Source organism: Equus caballus, chromosome 2 (genome assembly GCF_041296265.1).
Source record: "Equus caballus isolate H_3958 breed thoroughbred chromosome 2, TB-T2T, whole genome shotgun sequence".
NCBI lineage: Eukaryota > Metazoa > Chordata > Mammalia > Perissodactyla > Equidae > Equus > Equus caballus.
In genome coordinates, this window is record NC_091685.1 from 94,844,198 (window position 1) to 94,862,156 (window position 17,959).

General features: G+C 42.0%; 1 protein-coding gene across 16 annotated transcripts in view; it reads left to right on the top strand.

The window, feature by feature from the left end:
* Positions 1 to 10,626: 10,626 nt before the first annotated feature.
* Positions 10,627 to 17,959, top strand: part of INPP4B (inositol polyphosphate-4-phosphatase type II B) — a 747,831-nt gene continuing 740,498 nt past the window's right edge. For 6 of the 16 annotated variants that reach the window (XM_070258381.1, XM_070258487.1, XM_023636502.2 and 3 more), the window contains exon 1: positions 11,048 to 11,339. The gene's annotated coding sequence lies outside the window, so the exon portion shown is untranslated. Of the gene's footprint in view, positions 10,804 to 11,047; positions 11,340 to 11,881; positions 11,991 to 17,959 lie in introns of those variants that run through there. The other 10 variants (XM_023636505.2, XM_070258404.1, XM_023636500.2 and 7 more) reach the window with 7 other exon arrangements.

The window sequence follows — 17,959 nt, forward strand, 5'->3', positions numbered from 1 at the left end:
GTGACAAGTACTTAAATCTCTTTCTTTGATTTCATGACCTTTAGTAGAAACATATTTCACTGCATGTGTGTATATTTTCACCAAATGCTATTTTCTTATGTATTTGAATGTACATTTGTTTCATTAAAGACCGTCAAAAGCCTGGTGCCCAATAGCCCTCTCAAGCTAAAATTCCAGCTCACAGTTCCCTCCTCTCAGAAACAATCCTAGGCTGGCCTTTATACTCTCTAGAGAAGTGTGGCCACCTGATCTAAGGCTGGCTTAACTATATGTGGGTCAGCAACACATGAGGTAGCCTGCTGCAAGAGACTCTCTTCTTTTTTTGTTTTGTTTTGTTTTGGTAAGGAAGATTGTCGCTGAGCTAACATCTATGCTAATCTTCCTCTATTTTGTATGTGGGATGCCGCCACAGCATGGCTTAAAGTAGCGTGCAGGTCCACTCTTAGGATCCGAACCCCTGGGCCACCAAAGCATAGTGTGTGAACTTGACCACTATGCCACCAGGATGGCCCCTGAGGCTCTCTTCTTAATAGGAGAGAAGTTAATTGCTTCAGTCAATCTGATGCTATCCTTTGCAATTTGGACTGAGAAGAATGCAGAAGATCATTCAATTAGTGGTAGGTGGAGAAAGAAGAACCTCCAAAAAGAAGCACAGACAATGAAAGTTGCTGAGAAGTATTAATGATCAAAAGGAAGGATTCATAAGAGAGCAAAACTGTAGTTCTGGGGGCTGGCCCCGTAGCCGAGTGGTTAAGTTCGTGCGCTCCGCTGCAGATGGCCCAGTGTTTCGTTGGTTCGAATCCTGGGTATGGACATGGCACTGATCATCAAACCATGCTGAGGCGGCGTCCCACATGCCACAACTAGAAGGACCCACAACTAAGACTATACAACTATGGACCCAGGGGCTTTGGGGAGAAAAAGGAAAAAAAATAAAATCTTTTAAAAAAAACCCAAAAAACTAGTTCTGAATGACAGTATCCCCCAAGTTTTCTTCATCCCTCCATTCATCGCAGTCCACTATATGGTGGCCAGGACCCCAGAAGCAGCAATGCCAGCAACTTCTCTGGCAGAGAAAAATGAGAGACACAGAGAGAGGGGGACCACCAGACAAGCCAACACTAGATTCGTAATATTTCATGTCTGCCCAGTGTACCTCTGTTCCTTGTAACTAGCACCGAAATAAGTGTGACTTCTCTAGCTTTTAGGGATCACACTTTCTGCAACAAACAGTTAAAGAATAGTTAGAACTGACATCGCATTTGACTTTTGAAAGTCCAGTATTTTTTTGATCCAAAGAATGCTTACATGTTATGTCAATTTGTTCCAGTTTAGAGAGTCCCCTCAACCATTCATCTTCTGGTTCCAACTCCAGGCTGGCTTCTTCACACTGTTGCCTCCCTCCTTATTTACCCTGGGAGAGAACAAAGTCACCAAGATTCAGCTAAGATCCTGCTTCTGTGTTTAACTACACTTCACAGATGAATGGTAGGCGCAGAAATGAATGGCAATGGAGGAAGAACAAGCAAATAAAGAAGAGGAGCTTCTTAGGACTTCTTCTAAAGTATAAAGGCCATGTCCTTCTATGATGGGAGCTAGGATTTGGGGATAGGGACAGAAAGGGCTGGAGAGGGGACTCTGCTTGGTCTGCCAACATGATGTAGGGAGCACTTTACATTCTAGCAAGAGAAGTGCCTTTGATCATGGGCTCTCTGCCTGGAGTCCAGTTTCCCCAAAGTCTTTTGAGGTCTAGCAAGAGACAGTCTCTCTCATCCACCACTTCTAAGCCCAAGTTCAAAGCCTGCCTCCAGGAAACACAATCATCTTCAGAGATTTAATAGGGCCTGGAATGAAGACAAGCTTTTTCATTGTTTTGTAGAGCTCTTTGCTTCCTCACTGTTTTGAACATCCCATTGTAGAATAATACGCTTTCCCATTACTAAAACCCATGAAAGTACGTTTTTCCCCCCCAAAAGTAAAAGCAATCTGATCACATGGTTCGAGTTAATCCTCCGTTTGGAGAGCTTGATAAAATGTTCACAGTTTTAAAATAGTGGTGTCCACCTCTTCCCTGCTCCCCTTCCCCTCTAAGTACCCATCTATCAAAATTTTTTTAAAAAACCCTCGAGTCTACTCTCAGGTAGGGCTATTGGTTACAAAACTAGAAAAGGCTAGCTCAGGCAGTGAGGTTTTTATTTTTATATTATAGAAAGCATAAAATGAATCACTCATTTGTTTTCATTATAACTTTCATGAAACTGAAATTCAGTCCTATAAAATGTTACTTCATTTTAGACCAAATAAAATGGTTGTCTTTGGATGTCTCCACATTGATAAATTTTCTCAACCTTTTCCTAGGGTTTCAAATGATCCTATTTGCTCAAAAGTGCTGTGTTTTGAAAGAAGAACATTTTTGAGCTATCTATAATGATTTCTCAGCTTTTACCTTAGAGAATATTGCAATATGTTCTGCGTGAGAAGTTTATATTCTATTTACAAAGAAAAATATCTGCAACTTTATATTTTTCTGGAACATATAGTAGAAACCAATACTCCAGTGTACATAAGAAAACTTACTCTAGAATTTCAAAAGTCTTAAAAAAGTGATCACACACACACTCGCACATATACATGCATGCACACATTCATTCATCAATTCGTGTAACATGGGATAATGTTTTTGAAATAATCCAGGTGAATTTTCACCTCGTGGTAACTCAGATTCTTTCTCTGTATTTTCTCTGGCATTATTACTCCAACAAGGGGAGGCACAGTTGCCACCAGAGAAAGAGGAGGATATGATACACAAACTTTGGTGAATAGGGTAGGAAAGTAGAAAACTGGGAGGGGAGAAAGGGCAGGAAATGAGAAGAGGACGGGGATATGGACATGATTGTTCTTCTTCCCCTTCAGAGGTTAATCTTCAAGGGGGAGAGAGTAGATACACTGAGATACTTTCTGAAGAACCCCAAACTTGGCTTGTCTCAGAGAAGTTCCACACTTAGCTTGGGATAGCATGTTAGAGAGCATTGACAGAAGAAGGTTCCAGACGGATGGGCCATGGCCTCCCATGATCTTTATGTGACATGTGGGGTTCCAAAGTTTCTGAAGACCTTCTGAGGAATGCAGAAGTGCTGAGAAAATTGTGAGTCAGAAGATGCCTCAGGACTGAGAAAATTCCCATCCAAGCAGAAGTTCCAAAAGAGGTAAAATGGACCCAAAGAACTGATTAATAGATTTTTCAGCAAGTATGGTGAGAGGTTCAAGTTGGATATAATTTTTGTATGAATGTGCGTGAGGAAGATTGTTGCTGAGCTAACATCTGTGCCAATCTTCCTCTATTTTATGTGGGATGCCACCACAGCATGGCCTGATGATATTCGTGCCTGGGATCTGAACCTGTGAACCCTGGGCTGCTAAAGCAGAGTGCTGAATTTAACCAAAATGCCACTGGGCCAGCCCCAAGTTGGATATAATTTGATTTAAAAATATATAAATGTAAAATATCCTACTCTCCAAGTTCTCATAATTTTCTGGAACCTTTATGTCTGTTACCTAAAGCTAAATAAAACATGATTTCTACTCTCAGGAGAAGCTTGCCACCCAGTGAAGGGGAGACATGTCACATATCAAACATTATCTCCTTCATGAAGATTTTTCTGATCCCTCCCACTAGATTTCATTTCTCCTGTCTTCTAATTTTCATGGCACTTTGGCTTAATATCTCACCTTGTTTTCTACCTGTTTGTATACTTGCCTCATCCCCTCGAATAAATTATATACTCTTCCTGTGTGGCTGCATTCCTGTGCCTTGTGTATACCAGACGCTCAATAAACATAATGTTAAAGTAAATTGAATAGTAAATAAACAACAGAGAACAAGTTTAGGAAGATCAGCTCTAAACCTACTAAACGATGTACTCTCTGGAGACAAAGTTTATCCCTTCTTCACCTTTTTATTCCTAGATTTTAGCACAATTCTTGGCAAACAATAGGTGCTAAGTGAATGCTTGTTGGAATCAAATAGGAAAGAGAATGTAAAGATAGGCTGGGAGTTAAAAGAAGTGGTTCTGCTGAGAGCTTCCATTCCAAACTCTCTGGAAAATTCTCATCTCAGATGGCACAGATCTCAGCCAGATTCTTCAGAACTGTGTTACCTTTCACAGGTGCTGACCACTATCTCTGTGACAGTTGTTGTGTTGTAGATAATGGTGAGCTAGCTAGGCTAGAATATATAAATTAGAAGGTCCCATCATGAAACTCTCGTTTTGCCCCATCCATGTCCATCTTCTCCAGTCTTGGCAAGGGGATATTGGATAGCTAAATTGTGCAAGATGGATTCCAACTAATGTCATGTCCTTATAGTGTCTCAGAGGATTCTCACAGTCACTCTAGGAGGTAGGTACTATGCTCCCCATTTTACACGTAAGGAAACAGAGACTCAGAAATTTCAAGGCACTCATCAAAGGTCACATAACTGGTGAATGGGAGCACCATGATTAGAACCCTAGTTTGTTTGATTCAGAAGCACAGATCTTGTCTTGATGGAGAGGAGTCTACAGAGATAAAAGCTTAACTGGGAGGTTCAGTTAGGCTCAGTTCTTCTGACTTGCTCTGGTGATCAAAATTGGTCTATTCCAGCCTAAATCAGGCCACCAGGAGACGGTAGAGCTTGACTGAACCATGGCAAAAGAGACCCAGGATGGTGAATTGACAGGAAGGTTGGATGTAGAGAAACTTTTGAAAATAGGGTGAGAAGGATATATTTGCATGTTTAAGTGTGGGATGCATGATAGAGACATTGACGAACAAAATATTCACAGATATTCTTCTGGAAAGAACTGGTTGCTCCAATCAATGCCACTGATTACCATAAACATTTCCTACAAATGTGTCTGATATGTAAGTTTCTTCTTCATTTTATGCCAGTAGTGTCATAATTAGGCAATAAAAAAGTGTTTGGTTAAAAATGTGGACAGGAAGAAAAACAATTAATTCAGATGTTTTTACTTTTGAGGACTTCTGTTAAAAAAAAGCTTTATATTTCTTGAAGTGAAGCAACATTACACTGTCACTTTCAAGCGCTCTACTCCTTGAATATAGCTATCTTTACCCAGAAATTGTCTATAATTTCTCCATTTACGATGCTATTCTTTTTCTGGCAGTTATGAAACATAATCATGTGAACTATTGTACTGTAACTTATAGACACTATTCTCTTTAAGAAAATAGAATTTCAAATAATACATTAGTGGCAAATTATATATACTAGCCAGTATTTTTCAGTTAAGAACATTCTTCAGGGGCTAGTCCAGTGGTGCAGAGGTTAAGTTTTCATGTTCTGCTCCAGCTGCCCAGGGTTCTCTGATTCGGATCCTGGGTGTGGACCTACACACCGCTTGTCAAGTCATGCTGTGGCAGGCATCCCACATATAAAGTGGAGGAAGATGGGCACAAATGTTAGGTCAGGGCCAGTCTTCCTCAGCGAAAAAAGGAGGCTTGATGACAGATGTTAGTTCAGGGCTAATCTTCCTCAAAAAAAAGATTTTTCACACAACCAGATTTAAAGAACCAGATCCCCTAGGCAAATATTCTTAATCTGTCTTCACAGATGCTATTCCAGGGGATCTATGTACTTCCTGAAGACTCATTAAAAATGTAAAGTGTAAAGGATATATTTTTAAAAGTCAGTAGATTCTTTAAATGCCAGGTATAAAAAGTGGGACATAATTTTTCTGCAATAAAATGAACTTATAAGCACACATTTGTACTCAGAAACAGAAACTTAATTGAGTTTTCTTAGTCCCATCCAGTGATCTAAACCAAGTCCATCCCGGTTTAAAGCTTATCCAGTTTCAGACAGTGCTGCTCCCTCTCTTCCTCCTTCTCCCTCACCTCGGGGGTAGCTTGTTGGTCCAGGGGAGACTTATGAAGCATCACGACACTGGGGGACACGTCTGGGTATTGATGACCTCTCTCATTTTCTGAAGAGATGACTTGGCCTCTGTTTTCTGAGTGTGAGTGAAGCACAACATTGCTGTAGTGCATGGCCACTGACTATTCTGAGGTCATTGCTTTGGCCCCATGACTGGTATGTGCAATGTCATGGAACTGTAGCCACATCTCTGCATACCAGTCAACAGGCCACATTGTTCCTTGGTATTTTATCTGGTTGCCCTCCCAGGCAGTCTCTTTCATGTCCTGCTGGCTCTCTTTCCTTACTAACTTCCAGGCCTGCTATGACTTACAGGAGCCCCTTTCTCACCACTTAGGCACCATGGGAAAGCCCAAGGGGCTGGGCCTACCGTAATCCTCAGTCCTTCAGGATCTAGATAAGGCATACAACCATTTATATTTCTACTTTACAACCTTGTGTTCTGGGTTCTTTTATTAAGACTGAGATTTTCAAAAGACTTCAATGGGAAAATTGGATACAAATTTCTTTACTCTTGGGCCCTCTTAACATAAAAGGGAAATCCAAATCCCACCTTCACCCCTGGGTTCTTTCTGGAGTTTGATTGGGGCTAAATTGTGCATATTTGTTATGGGCTAAATTGTGTCCCCGTAAGTTCATATGTTGAAACCCTAACCCCAGTACCTCAGAATGGGACTGTATTTGGAGATAGAGTCTTTAAAGAGGTGATGAGGTTAAAATAAGGCAGTTAGGGTAACTCTAACCCAATCTGACTGGTGTGATTTTAAGAAGAGGAAATTTAGACACACAAAGAGAGAGCAGAGGTGCTCACACACAGAGAAAGGCCTTGTGAGGACACAGAGAAAGATGGTCATCTTCAAGCTAAGGAGAGAGGCCTCAGGAGAAACCAACCCTTCCAGAATCTTAGTCTTGGACTTCTAATCTCCAGAACTGTAGGCAATAAATTTCCATTGTTTATGCCACCTAGTCTGTGGTATTTTGCTCTGACAGTCCTAGCAAACTAATACAACATCCTTCCCCACGTGGCAACTTTTTCCTATCCTTCTAAGGCTCTGTCTTCTTTTCCTGCCTACAGCTCATTTATATCTCACTCAGGGCAGGAGTGGGTGGGAGGGGAACTAGTTCTCTGGGTTCACATATGCTCCAGCATTCCCTGCCCCCAAGCAATTTTTTGGCTTAGACATACTGGGCATTTTGAACCTTTTGTTCAAGAATCTGGAGTCGTTGTTTCAAATGGGGGTGATTGGAGGAAGACCAAAGAAATATGTCCTTTGAAGTTCCATATCTCAAATAAATGTGTCAGATATCATTTCACCATAAATGTTTGTGCATCTGGTCATATTTTTTTCTGGGGAAAGTGCATAGCTCTCTTCAAATTCTCAGAAGGGTTTATAAGCACAAAAATATTAAGATTCACCACCGTATTATGTTTGAAATATGATTCACTTTCAAATATATGATTTATATACATTTTAGTAATGTAACTATTATATAAATAAGAGAGCAGAATGTTTATCTTCAATAAATGTAAATGGTATCACACTCATTTCCTTCATTTAAAAAATGTCTCTTATTTAATTTGCCATGCAAAAGGAAGCTGAAGTAAACTGTCTGTGAAATACTTGATTCCTTCCTCATGCTCAACCAGTCTCACATCAAGAGATCATAAAATCATGTGGCTACTTCTACTGGGACGAGCCATCTTAGAGCACCACCGTCAGCAAGAGGCATTCCACCTCACTGAATTTTTAAACATGCATATGCATTCACACACACAGACATCAGTGCTCCTTATGTTTCTCCTCCCTGCCTCCTTCTACCTTTGGTACCAGTATTCATGGAACAACAAGGATTAGGAGATAATAGTGGTCAGGAATGACCCATACTCCTCCCCACCTTCTGCGAATTTTATCTTTCCCTCCTACCTCTGTGCACCACTACTAGCCACATGGTTACCATAGTAACTGCTATGAGAATGTAACTTGATCTCCAACCTCTGGCAATGGTTGTCTGGACTGGAGTGTGGCAACTGGGCCAATCATGGTATTTCCTTGAGGACTTGGAACTGGCCCATTGATTATGAAGTTCAAGAGCTGTTGGTAACCATACAACTTAGTGCACATCAGAGAAAGTCGGTATGGGAGGGACAGAAGGGGAGGAAGGAGAGAGAGAAAGAATGGAGAAGGTAGTGCAGTGGGGGAAAAGGGAGAGAGAAAGTTGTCCTGTTTCCAAGTTGTCACTGATGCCCAGCTGCATTCCTGTTCTTGGGTTCCACAACAGCCAGGCAACTTTACAATAGTTTTCCCCTTTAACTTGTTGGGTCAAATTTCTACTTCTAATAACATTCCTCATTAATTTAAATACAGGCATACACACACATGTGCACATGCAAGAGATGATCTTAATGTATGGATATCAAAGCTTAACTCTTCTAATGTTAAGTTTTTAAAACTTGGGATGAAAACAATGACTTGATCTACAAAACTCTCATTAATATAAATGAACAACTGTGGCCAAAAAACCCACACCTATATCAGAAGAGATTTTTAATAATGAAGGATCACAAAAGTGTCGAGTCCTTGTGCCATTCCAGTCTCACCTGAAATAAAAATATCCAAGAACAATGAATCTATTCAATGAGAAAGTACGAGCTCCTTCACTCAAAAGAGAGTGAGACGCCAGCCCTGCAGATCCTGGCTTGATTTTATTGCTTTAGACAGCAAAGTAACTGCTGGGAATCACCTTTGACCTCTGGCCCTGCAAAGATATTTCAAAAGGAAATGAAAAATATTTTGTGCTTCATTGGCAAATGGAGTTATGTTTTGGGGGCACAGGCGGCTAAAAGTTCAAGATTTGTAAAAGCGGATGCTGAATGAGTTTAATATACCATAGAATCATCCAATCCTCTAGGCTTATTCGAGGAAAACACACTGCCAAATAACTAAAAAAGGCAAATACCAGGCTGATTGATGGATTTTTAAAAGGCCATGTGGTACATGCATCTGATTTATTCTCTCTCTCTCTCTCCCCCCACTTCACTCTCTCCGGAATTTAAACTTCCTACATGACATGCACAGGTATGTCACATTTTCCTCAGTAGCCCTGTAAAAGGTCTTGGTCAGCATGATCTATGCCTGGATTTTAATTATAAGGGGTACTTTAAGTGTTCAATTCCATAACAACCGTAGCCACATCTACTTTAGAAGGATGGTTTAGTATTCCGGCACCGTGGCAGTCTTCGTAAACACACACACACACACACACACACACAGCTCCATTTAAAGTTAAGAGGACAGATATGTTAAACATCTCAATTTAGCAGCAAAGCTCTGGCACTCTGATCTTCTGATATCCTTTCCATCTTTCTGCACGTTAACAAAAGGCTGAAACTCTTGCCCAACGAGAAAGTTGAATCATCTCGCCAGCAGATCTCTACAAACAGGATTTATCCATTGCTTCAAGCCCCAAGTCTGACATAGGTGTTTTTTTTTCCAAACTGGGAGTGTTCAGCAATGCCTCATGGAGGAGAAATCTGACAGTGGAATCGGCTCCTCAACCCTGATCCATATCCCCACAGGGCCTGCATGAACTGTTTCTCCCTCACCCTCCTTCTCTCCATCTAGCTCACCTGTGATGGTGGCTGAGCCTAGCACAAAGAGCTTGAAAAGAAGGAAAGGGAAGCGCTGCTGGGACTAAGGGAGAGAATGGGCCAAGCATAGTTTCTGGCCCCTAGTGTTTATTAATTCATTCTAAACCATTTATTGAAACTACAGTGTGTTAGGCATTGTTCCAAGCCCTGAGGAATAGTAATGGAAAAAACAAAACAAAACAAAACAACAAAGTCTCTGCTCTCATCCATAAAGCTTATAACCTAGTGGCAGTGAAATGTTTGTGGAGTGAATGGATGCCTAGATGCAGGAAGTGACAGCAGGGGTGACAGCTGGGGCAGCTACAGCTTCCCACTTTGCAGTAACTGTAAGTACTGACTTAACCCAAATCCACTTCACCAGTCTAACTTTGGGATCCAGTCTCTTTACATGGCTAGTGTGACCTGTGTGTACCAGCATTCTCCCTCTATGTTATTTTAAATGTGAATTTAAAGTACCCTCAGGGAGAGGAAAGGGTGAGGGTGTCCGTGTAGACCGGCGCTTGGCATTACCGCTATTACCATTACCTTTGAGCAGCTCAGTCAAAAACCTCTCCAAGCGAACCGCCAGGTGGCACCTGTACGGCGCAGATGGGGAGAGTCATTTGCCCCACACCCCACAGCCCGGAATAACCAAGCTGCGTGTCTTCCCCGTGGGCTTGTTGGCGAGGAAGTGGGGGAGTTTGAGCCTCGGTCCAGACTGCGTGATTACGTACCCTGTTTTCCTGACACCCCAGACACTCAGAGTGCAGATGCGTCCCCATTCACCCGGGCTGCCAAAGGGTGTCGCTCTTGTTGGGAGCAGCTCGGCCTCACTCCCCAGCCGCGACTGGAGGGCTGACGGTGGGTGGCCGTGGGCTGCGCTGAGCTGGAAGCCGCGCCGGTGCCCAGGTCTCCCCCGCCAGACCTCCACTCCGGCCAAGGCCGAGCAGTGGCGAGAAAGACGGGCCCCAGGGTGGGGGCAGGCGCAAGTCCGGGGGAAGAACTGGGAGCACTGCCTCCCGCTCCCACCCGCCTCGATCTGGGCGGGCGCTGCCAGTGGCCCAGGGCTGGGGGGCCTCCTCCCGCGGGTTAGAGATCCCCGCGGTTTCTCCAGCCCCCGGCGCAGCTTGGCGGCCCTGGGTCGCCCCTCACCACTGCTTTGCAGCGGTGCTCCCACAGCCCAGGCTGGGCGACCGTCTCTGCTCGCAGAGGGGCCCAGCAGAGGGTCAGGGGGTGTAAGGTCAGCACACCGAGCAAGCGTGTTTCGGTCATTTCGGGCTGGGCGGCGGGGACACCAACTCCACTCCTTTAGTAGCGGGAAGCGAGCTGCGCCAGTTGCGAGACGGTCGCCGCCGCCGCTGTCTCTCATCGGCCGCCGGTGACATTGGGAGGAGACCACTTGGCACGAGTAGAGGAGGAGGAAGAGGAGCGGAGAGGGTGGGGGAGGGGTGGGGAGAAAGTAGCAATTGTGCCAGGGGGCGTGTGAGCAGCCGGAGAGGCAGCCGCGCTGGTGACAACTTCTCCCGGGCGCGTGCGGCGGGCGGGGAGCCGGGAGTCGGGAGCCGCGGGAGCCTCGGGAGCGGCCCGCGCCCTGCGCCGCCGCCGCCGCCTGCTCGCGTCCTCCGGGTGCCCAGCCCCGCGCGCTGAGGCTCCGGTCTATAAATAGCAGGTTACAGCTCCTGCTCGGCGCGCACACGCTCACACGCGAACGCAGGAAAGTCAGGCTAAAAGTGTCTGCTGCTGCCGCTGCCGCCCCCCACTCCGCCTCCGGGAGAGGTAATGACCCGCCTCGGATCCAAGGGCTTGGGGCGGGGGGCATTTTTGCAGGATGGGATGCGTGACGGTGGGTGATTCGGGAGGCATTGGAGCGGGTCTGAGAGCGCGGGGGCACGTCCTGGCGGGGGAAGCCTGGGTGTTTTGCATCAAGTTTCCCAGTCTTGCAGCCTCAATGGCCCCTCCAGCCCTGTCGCCTAAGGAGTGCTGTCGTTCCTTGGTTGCTGGGGACCCCTGTCACCTCGCTGACCCTCTTGCCGAGCTCCTCTAGCCCCGGCAAACGCGCGTGCTCACCCTCACCCCCTCACACTCTCCGGGCCCCGGGTAACTCTGACCTTCCGAGGCTGCGCCCACCTGCGCGGTTCCTTTGGCGAGGCTGCGGTGGCCTGGGGGCTCGCTCTCACCCCCATCCCGGCCGCCGAGTTGCCGCCGCCGCCAGCCTCAGGAGAAGTCATCTCCAAGGCGAGAGGTAGGGGTGGAGGGTGGGAGTGAGGGCGACAGATAACTGAGGTCTGAGTTGCCCCATGTCCTGGTTTTTCCAAAAGTGCCCCTCTCCGTGACCACCCGCAGCAACTCATTCCGGCAAAGAAGCCTATACTTCTCCTCTTGGCCACCAAGCATGTCTTGTCCTACCCCAAAGAGGTCTCGCTAAAGGTTAGAAAGCCACGGTCTTGGAGTGAGAGCACGGGGAAGTGGGGGTGCTGAGGGGGCGAGGAGATCATTGTTTGGAGTCTGACGCCTCTGGCACCTCTAGGGGAGGGCCCAGGCCAGGGGATGTCTGGGAGCCAGGGGCTGGTTCCTGAACGGACTTTCAGGCTTGCAGCTGGGACTAAGATGAGGATGCTGGAGCTACACATAACCTGCTTTTGCCCTTCCCTACGCCTCTGAAATCGCTTCCCTTTTGGGTGGTGGTTTCTGCCCCTGAGGACACGGTGGAGAAGGACCAGCAGTTTCTGTTTGGGGCCAAGAGGTTTTATGAGGGTGAGGATGTGCATATTGATGAGATTGTTGCTGCTGCTACTGCTGCACAAAACTTACTGGAAAAACCTGGGAGGGTTTTCTGTTACTCGTGTTTTAATGATGTAGATTCACTCGCTTTGCTTCTGTTTTTTCTTCTCCGGAACCAGGTTTCCTCCCTCTTTCTGAGATGTGTTATTTGAGGTCATTACATTTTATGACTCCAGGTGTTACCTTTTGTATATCTCCTTCCTCTCAGTGTGACAGAACTTGTTTATAAAGGTGTGGCTCTATAAAATAAGTAAAACCCCAGAAGACAGGGAGTAAATTCATCTTCTTTCCCTCAAGATGGGCACTAGATAGCTCTTTTATAGGTGTACAACTACATATCTTGCTTGTAACGGGAATTTTCTTAATGGATTCTGGACCAAAAATGGTAAATGATTTAGTGCTAAAGCAGCATATAAGGTGCAAGGAGTCACCAACAGGGCAGCTGGCTGATGGTGTGCAAGTTGAGTAAAAAGAGGACTGGGCAAGTGGGCATTGTCTCACTTAGTAGACAAATGCATTATCTTGTGTTCCTTTGAGATATACTCCAGTAAAGCATTGATATGAAATCAGAGTAAATGATCAATGGCTTTCTCATAAGTACATGGCGTTAAACATTGAACCTCTTGGATTCGTGGCAATGTAAAATGCTACTGCAGTGGAATGCTTTTTCAGCGTATTTCTTTAAAATGTAATTTAGAAGATTGTCCTTGAAAGGTTATGAAATGTGCATATGAAGACAGTCTACTTGCTCAGTGTCATTAGGAAATATATGTGCTCATTGAAATACCACTCTTACTTTAGGACTAATCTCTTTGATTAGACAAATCAGTATTTATTGGTGATAAACTAATGACCAGTTAGGATGTACATATTTATAATTGTGTTTTGCTTTTGATCCTTTGAAAAAGTATAAGAAAAATCAGATGGACCAAGTTCAGTCTTGTTCCTCCAGCTGTTTAAAAAAGTACATGGTCAAAGTTACAGGCAGGAAATCCTTTTAAAATGCTGCGTTTGAGCTTCACTTTGGGGATGCAAATTGACTGAATGACTTCATTTTTTCATAAGACTTTGGTCAAAATACTCATAGACTCATCAGTTAAATTTGGTTTTAAAATAATGCTATTATATTTTAGTTGTGTGAAGTGGAAAATCATTAAGCTTAGGGAAAAGCTGTATATTTGTTCTAAATTGTGCAAATTGAAAGTAATTCATTTCTTTTCTGAGACCTGGGAGTATCTTCTAGTACAGGTAATATAAATCCCCACATGGGTAAGAGAGTTCACTTTCAGTACTTTGAGGCAGAACCCAACAGGGCAGTTCTCTTAAAGACAGAGAAAAAACTGCAAACTGATCTCATGTCTCTTAGCAACCAAATGGATGTCAGTTTCCAAGTAAGTACCTGACATCTGAGAATACAAAGTTAAAGAAATTGTGGAATCATAATTAGCGAGTAAAATGCTTCCTGAATATTTATTACATTTTCTTATTTCACAGTGAGCAATCCCCAGCAAGTACTAATGTTACATACCCAAATAGCGTAGTTTTTGTAATCTATATGGAATAAATTCTTGTCTTTCACAACCATGAGGATTTTAATAGCTAGGAAGGTGCTGTTTTAAATAATCTCAAGTTAGGTGTTTATGTTCAGTTGAAAGCTCTTCTGTGTTCAGTACCTTAGTGTTTCAACATGTCCTCTCTATCTTTCTAAGCCCTAGGAAATCTACTTCATAGGCCATATTGTTACTAGTTTTTTTATGTTGAGTTAGACATTCTTGATTATAGAGCTCCATAGGACACGCTCATCAATACGTACATACTTTCATATTCAGGCTTAAGAAATGAGATTATTAATGAAATAATTTCAGTTTAAACATTTATTTTTAGATAAATCCAAATGATGTTGCCCTGATTGCATTTTTGTGTGCAAGATGCACATAGCCTTTATTTTCCAAAACTGTCAATGCAGTATGTACCTAGAAAACACATTAAGATATGTGAGAAAATTCTAAGAAATCTTCAGTCTCAGGCACAATTGTCATTTGAATCAAGACTTGTTAGTTCATTCACTTTATATATTTTCACTACTTTGTAGATTAATAGGAGCATTTTAAAAATGCTTATGAAGTTTTATTATTATAACTGTATTGCATGTATATTTGTAACTGCAGCGGGATTTTTCTCATATACAACTCAGCCATATCTACTGTCTCATTTCCTAGAAGTATCTTGTTATAGGTGGTGTTCCATAAGGCCAATGGAATATCTAGGAGTTGGAACTTTAGACTTTTTTTTCAATTGACTTTGTAATTTTACTGAATATTGAACTATCATGATAGATGTAATCCCAACGTAGTGTAAAGAGTTGGATTTTAATATGATATGTGTTCTTCAATCATGTTTTCCAAGCTGAGTTTCTTAAATTGCAATATTTTGAGTAAGTTCTGTCTTCTACATTGGGCAGCCATTCCAAGTAGGTGTCCTAATTGTGTGGTGGAGCCCTGTACAGAACCAAGTGAAATAGGCTTGGCAGAAGTCGTTTGGTTAAGCTGATTAAAGGAAATCTTGAGTTTTCTAGATCATGTGGCTTTGATGAGAGATTCCTTTGGGAATTATCTAACTTAATGATTTCAAAGAGATGGAGGTAACACTGCTGTTAAAGGAGACATTCTTCCTCCTTCCGTCCCTTTAAAAAAAATCATGTCTTTATTAACAAAACCTGTAACTTTTTACATTTACTAATCTAATCAGATCTTTCCTACTTGAATTTATGAGACAGGGCTGATTTTAAGGTATATGTAATTTCATTTATTCCTAGTAGCCTTTTTATCTTGAAGCAATTGTAAATAACTGTTTCAGATCTGTCTTTCTGGATAAATTTGCTTTAAAATAGAGCATTTCCACTTTCCTGAAGATGTCCATTGTGCATTTGGAGTTAAAGAGACATTTAGCACTAGGTGGCAGTATGCAATGCCTAGTAGCCTTGGGTCATTTTAATTGCAATATATTCATTATTAAAGCTTTTCTTTTAAACAGAATTTATTTGTATCATGAGTGAGTTAATGAAATTAAAATCGACAGGCAGCTACATCCTTAGTAGTGTATTTAGAAGATCTATTGTTTGTAATTCTTTCAAGATTTGACTGCAATATTTAACACACTCTGCTTTTATGTGAGGTCTGCTTATGAGGAATTGTTAGGAATTAATTTAATTAAATGTGCCAAAATTCTGCTTATGGCTGGGTAAGAGAAAGGGAAAGGGGAAATTAAATGAAGATGATAGAAAAAAACCCCATGTGGCCATTCTAAAATAGACATTGTGTTAACCATTTGTATTTTAATCCTAATCTTCTCACTATGCAGGCTGAGCAAATTCTCTTTTCTAGGAGTCGAAGGCTATAATTGTTAAATTTTTCTCTATCTCATTGCCCTTGGGACAAATTAAAAAAAAAAGTGCAGACTGTCTCACTGACGCTTCAGTAGATCCCCTAATGTAATAGTGATGGCCTGGCCACCACAATGACCGAATTGGATTGGCCATGTAGCACTGTCTTTATTGGTTATTATGACAGCTGAAATTTATCTAAACCATTTCTGTTTGGTTAATCTGGATGTAGGCATCCCTGTCTTTGGCTGAATGATCAAATTATGGGTCGTGGCAAAGTTAATCAATTTATTTTGTCATAAATCATGGGACCAGAATGGGACCTCTGCGTTGTTCAGCCACTTTATCAGACCCTCCTCAAGATCGATATGGAAGACATTTCAGCCATGCTCATTGGATGTGGCTGTTGCGGGAATGGAGACCAAGGGAAAAGTTAATCAATATAAATTGGCATAATTAAGAAATACACTTCCTTTAAAAATTTTTTTTACTGTGTAAAATTTCAAACATAATAAAAAATAGAATATTACAATGAACTCCCATGTAGCCGTCAACTGGCTTCAATAATTGTCAAATGATGGCCGTTCTTGTTTCATCCACAATCCCACTTATTATTTCCCTCCCTGGAGATTTTGGAAGCAAATCCTAGAAATTATATCAAATGAAATATTCTCGTGAAGCAGCTATTCGTAAAAATAGGTATCATATGAAGGGCAATTTTTAAAAGAATTGGTGTTGTAATAACACTACATATTTTACTTAAAAAGTCAGAAATCTTGGCATTAGGTAAATTAAGCACTTGAATTAGTTTTTCTAAAACATGGCAGACTTTATGTAATTTAGGAATGAATTCCAGTTTAAGTTCTATGTCATATTTTTGAATCACCAGAAGCATGCAGCAATATTCCTTGAACATGTTAGGTCGTTAGTACATACTTGATAAACCAATGACTTCATGAGGCTTCTTAGAGGAAAACATACTGACTGTCTGCATACCTCTCACCACAGTTCTCTGGTGTAACATTTTACTTCTAAAAAGGTAGCTATTGTAGATACAGGAGACCCTTGGCATGCAAGAATTTAGTTTGCATGAGTCAAGATTTTACCATCCATCATAAAGGTACTTGATGTGTAGTAATCTGTAATTTTGCTGAGGTGTGAATTTAGATTATACAGTCCTGGAAACTGACCTTTCAGTGAGTGAGTCCAGCCACTGGCCCAGTGGTCACACCTCCAGGTGACTTTATGCTCTAGGTGACATAGCACTTCACTTTCTAGGGCTAATTATCCCTTCTGAGTGTGTTTGAGAATTGGGAATCTGAGAAATTGTTTGACCCTCCCCTTTGAGAATGTCATGGATCTCCTAAAACATACCTTTTAGATTTTGTGTTGAGTTGAAATTTTTAATGAATAGAATGTTTTTAGATTTCAAAAAATTGACAGTAACTACCATGTATAAATCTTTAACATTATGTGTCTAAGAGCAAATATAATTCTACTGTAGAGAAAACAAGTAGTTTGTATCTAAAGAGTTTGTCATACCATATTTTTCGTATGTATAGATTATATAGGGAGCAAAGCCTCTGTATAATTTTCTTAATATTAGACACATGATTTTTTTACATTTTTAAAATTTACTATAATGTTTCCTTTCCTGGGCTGTGTTTTACAGGCTGCTTCCCAATTTATTCATGCTATTCATATTCCCATTTCTCATTTTATATTTTGGGTGGGAGTGAAGAATGGTACATACACAGAATAGTGTGATGAGAAATAATTGAGCCTGTTGGCTTCTAGTTGATTTCTTTTTTCTACTCATTTTTTCCCCTGATTATAAATGTAATAAATCTCCACTGGCAAAAACTTGTCAAGTAGAGATTAGTCCAAAGAGGCAGAAAAAAATCACCCAAAGACAGTATTGTTAGCGTTTTATCATCTTTCTTTCTAGGATCTCCTGTAATTCTTTTATAAAAGTTGAGATGATAGTATCTGCAAGTGTGTGTGTGAAAATGAGTGTTTTGATTTTTTTTACTTAGAATTCTGCTATTCAATTCAGTTTAGATGTTAATTGAGCACCTACTATCTGCCAGTACTGTGCTAAGCTTTGTCCTGCTATACAGCAATGAATACAAAAGAAAATCACGTTTCCCATGACTAAACTCTTCTCTAACTTTTTTCTTTTGCTATCTGGGAGTTAGGCATACGAATCATTATTATTTGTTTAGCCATACTC